General features: G+C 36.0%; 1 long non-coding RNA gene across 1 annotated transcript; it reads left to right on the top strand.

Annotated features, from left to right (window-relative positions):
- The first annotated feature begins 374 nt into the window (after nucleotides 1-374).
- On the top strand, nucleotides 375-1,461 carry LOC108557435. Its single transcript, XR_001890858.1, has 2 exons — nucleotides 375-645; nucleotides 707-1,461. It is a non-coding gene; the product is annotated as an uncharacterized LOC108557435 (long non-coding RNA).
- Nucleotides 1,462-4,817: the final 3,356 nt, after the last annotated feature.

Here is a 4,817-nt window from a genome sequence, read left to right as displayed (position 1 = left end):
GGTTTTCTTTGTTTTATTTTTTTCTGCGTCTTCTGTACTTTATTTTCTCCCTTCTCGTTGGGTTTATCTACGATGAAGATGCGAGGGGTGATAAATTTTGAATGTTTCTTGTTCTCTTGTAGATGTAGGTGGTTGTAATTTGTTGTTGTTTTTGGCTGGTTGTGTCTTGGGATCAATAGTTTTCGGGGGGAGGTTTCATAGGTAATGAGTATCATTGATGATCGCATGTCAATATTTGAAAAAATGAGATCGATTGGGGAGCGTGGGTCGGGCGGGGCATTGGACGAAGTGTAGAGGAGAAGGAAGAGTAGGGTCGCGCGCGCCACTGACGCCGACGCCGGTCCTGGCAGCGTCGGGACGCGCAGCACGGCTTACGGCCGGCGTCAGCGTGCAGTTTGTTCCGAGTATCGAACAAGGCCACAACCAGCCTGGCCGGTCCCGCACTTCGACAACACGTCGGAAAATCCAAACATATCATAATCATAGACAAAAAAAAAGCAAAATAAATCTCGGTGAAAGGAGCACACTTTTTCGGTAATGTTCTCCTCCTCAGTGCCTCCACTCGCCGACCACTCTTCATCAACTTCTTCGCACGGTGCTTACCTGTGCAGATTCGGCATCCGCTAAAGCTCGCAATGTGCCGAGGTAACAATCTTAATCTTTCAACTTTATATTCTATATGTATGTTATGTTATTGTTGTACCAGCAATCTTTACAGACACGATATGACCTAATCCATACATTCATACATTTCTCATATCATTCTCCAGGAGGCGTAGCTACACTTTAACTATACCTAAACCTCTTGCAATACTAAAAAAGATCCAACTAAACCTCTTACAATACTTCGAGAGGTGCAGATAAACCTCTTACAATACTTCAAGAGGTGAAGCTAAACCTCCTGAAATACTCCAAAAGGTCCAGCTAAACCTCTTACAATACTTCAACTGGTATAGCTAAACCTCTTATAATACTTCAGGAGGTGCAACTGAATTGAATTGAATATTTCAGAAGGTGCAGTTAAACCTCTTACAATATTTCAGGAGGTGAAGCTAAACCTCCCCGAGCAATGCACCCGTTATTCTAATATTATTTACACTCACATCGAGAGCGAGTCCGGAATTTGGCAACACTCTCGCGAGTATTATTTACAGCATCCAGAATTTATCCCGGTGGGCTGGGGCATAAATACTACAACACCATGTGCTCCCCTTGTTTCACTTCACCCAGAAGCTGATAGAAACTTTATGAATCTATGGCCTTTCAGCTATTTGTGAGAAGCAAACGCGACTTCTTCGATCTTCGATCCCCATCATTATCGAGGACCTTAGCCAAGAAAACAGGCCTGTTTTCTCCACTTATTACAAATCGATCATTCTATTTTTGTATTCGCGTATGTGGCTATGAAACTCGCATCAATCCGGCTTATCATTCTATTTCGACGCGCTCCTGATTTTTCTCCAAAAAAAAAACTTCTACCATTTGTCGCTGCTTTCTTCCTTTTCACTCTATTTACGGATTGGTTTATTTTTACAATCCCGGGCCTTTCAGTTGCATTTATTTATAACGCCACTCAAAAATTCCCTCTTACTACGCGCGCGACATCAAAATTAATTAAACTAAAATTGAATGAAACCAAAACCAATTCATATCGATCGCGCAAATTATGCAAGGAATCAATAGGGGCTCCCAAAAAAAAGAAATAGAGAAAGAGTCGTCCCCGAAAATAGAATTGAAGACGGGACTATACACATTTCAACGACGCGACAAGGAAAGGCTATATTTATATTCGTTATTTTCTTGTCCCTTTGGGAATACTAGCTATAATTGCGATCCATTTGTCAGCTGCTATTTATAAGGGCCTTCGTTTGGTACGGACCGAAATTCAATTTCCAGCGGTGCACTTTCGAATTCCGCCGCGGAAACTTGATAATGTAATCAAACTTTCTCATCCGATTACAATCCAATTTCTTAAAATTCGAATCGCCTCCGCGGAAAAGCGACTCTGTTTGATGTTCCGATGCCAAGAAAATTAATTGCGCATAGTGTGTTTGTTTGCTTGCTTGCTTGCTTTCTTTCCAGTTCTCTGTTTTCCTTCTTTCTACTTATTTTTTACTCTTTTATTTCCCGCACTGCGAGAAAATCGTAAATTTCGCATAAAGTCGCGTTTACGAGTCCTTTGTTTTAAAGTGCAAAGCGAAAAGAAAAAATGAAGAAAAACAACGGAAAAGAAAAGGCGCGGCTTAGGTTACTGCGGGAAACAGTTGGAAACCATTAAGGCTCGTGTTTTAAAATAGCAAGTCTCCAAAAGTATAGGCCTTCTTAGCGACAACTAAATTTCCCGTTTCCCAGACAATAATTGGCCATTCGTGTCGCCAGGAACTAAAAACAAATTTGATTTTTATTTTATTTTTCCTCCCCTTCGACAAATAATATCTGTTTTTCTCGAAGAACTTTTCCTTCCACCGCAATCACTTTCTCGCATCCCCCTAAAGATCAGATTACTCTTGTTTTTCTACTCGGATTTATCTATCTAGGATTAAGAGCGTTTCCAGCAGCGTTCTTCGGTCTGACACATGCTGAAGGCATAATTCAATATGCATTGATGCACTTTCCAAGTCCCTAGAGATAAGGTGTTTCAGCTCATACACGTAATGAGATTATTTTCTTCCTTCCTACGATCTTCTATCATTACTTTATATTTTTACCCCAATCGACCAAACAATATTGATAGCAACATCATCCTTGGATTATCAACTTTACATAATAATGAAAAAAATTAAAATTCCTCTTCCAACCTTCTTCCAAAACCATTAAATTATCTTACATTACTTTCATCTTCCCTGAAAATAGAAAACTTATCTTTATATTTTATGAATATTTACAAAAAATCTAAAAGAAAAAACTAACTAACATTCTAAAAAAATATTGTTAACTTAATAATCCAGTAAACAATAAATACTTTCATGATTTTGAAAACTTTAAAAAAACTAACATTCTATAAAATATATTGTCGTAAGAAAATTTATTATTAATTTAATGATCCAGTAAACATAAAAAGTTTCATGATTATGAAAACTTCTGAAAAATTTCCGGATTGTTAATTTCACAGTTATATCTTAATGAATATGTTGATTTGGTCCATAAAACTATTGTTGAACTCAATATGCGAATTCGACTGAAAAAACAAACAGTAAGAGTTTTTATTTTAGGACTTTAAAGTTTATTTATTTTCGTCTTTTGAAGTAGTCGCCAATCTCACTCAGAGTTTGTATTCAACGTTTTATTACTCTCTTAATCGAACTGATCTTTCAAGAAAATTACTTTACTGTTTATTTTAAAATCAACAATCAAAACTTTACAAATTTAAACTTGTAAACTTTCTAATCATATTAAAATTAATACAATTATTATAAAAATACGAAATGACTGAACTGAATATAATATTCGGCAGTTTGTAACTTGTTTTAAAAGACTGCCAAAATGCTGTATTATTGAAATATCAATGGTTTCATTAAAGTTGCGCGCAGTAAATATGAAATGTAATTACATCTAGAATAGCAACGCATGTGACGTAACCACAATGACCGGCTCGATATAGACAACGGCGTTACAGACACATGCTCGGAGGACGTAACAATTTTTCTTTCTTTTATTACGTCGTATATAATATTAGTTTCCTGGACGTCGTCGCTTCAAAGACCCCTTTGAAGTGATCCGGGATGAAAACAAAAGTATCTTCTTCACAATAGGATCAGCGGCGTGTAGAAGATGCGCATTTTTTTTTATCCTTCAATCTTTCGAGAAAAGGGAAAACTACCGTATAAATTGCAGCGGAGATTAACGTTTGGCCATGCACGATGTTTGTATACGTAAAATGCTTGAAATATGTTTTTTTTGGCAACTGGCCTAATCGAAAAGAAAAAGACATATTTTATAAATGTAAAACTTTCACAAGAAAACAATATGTAAATGTTTGTTTTATTTTTCTTGCTTTCCCATTTGAACTAAATCAAGAAAATTTCAATATTGTTTAGGGTGAAAGAAACTGAGCTCAACAACCCATATTATTATTTTTTATAATATTTACTATGAAAAATAATAATATGGGTTGTTGAGCTCAGTAATTTAATAATTGACTAATTTAATAATAATTTTAATTAAGAATTACAGCCAAATGGATGATATTACAGTAATATATGAATACTTGCTACATTCCGCAAACATCCTGTTTTCATATGCATCTTTTGGTTCTATTCTATCTATTATAGTTACTAATATGTGATTTTTCTAACATTAATTTTTCATTTTTTTCAAATTTTAACGCGAATTTCTCACTATATTCTCCAAACATATTAAAATATAGTGGGTGTAATAATATGACCGATGAAAATACAAACAAATTTATAACGAAAATCACCAACTGTAAATATATTTCCATAAGTTGTATTGTTTCGAAACGTGTGATGGAGTAAACTGTGATTTTTCATATTTATTTGGTACACGATATATCACTTTATCTTTGAAGCCCGAAAAGCAGATATAATGCGTATCGATCCGGAATGCAGGTGACAATGATCTGTCGATGCGATCCTCATCAGAGGTGATTTCCGATTGTTGCCGCACGTGTATTTCGCTCACGCAACAACGGACAAACGCGTTGTTTACTGCTGCGCTGTTCAATGTTGTTTAGTCGCATCAGGCATGTGGCATGAATAATGCAAGATGAAAGAATATTGGCCACGTGCAAAAAAAAATAAAAAATATATTTGCTGTCGTCGAGGATCCGAGACTCCTAGGCAGACGATTTGGTAGAA

The sequence above is a fragment of the Nicrophorus vespilloides genome, unplaced genomic scaffold (genome assembly GCF_001412225.1).
Source record: "Nicrophorus vespilloides isolate i.1.1-1 unplaced genomic scaffold, Nicve_v1.0, whole genome shotgun sequence".
Lineage (NCBI taxonomy): Eukaryota > Metazoa > Arthropoda > Insecta > Coleoptera > Silphidae > Nicrophorus > Nicrophorus vespilloides.
Note: the sequence above shows the minus strand (reverse complement) of the source record. Positions and strands in the feature narration are given on the sequence as shown.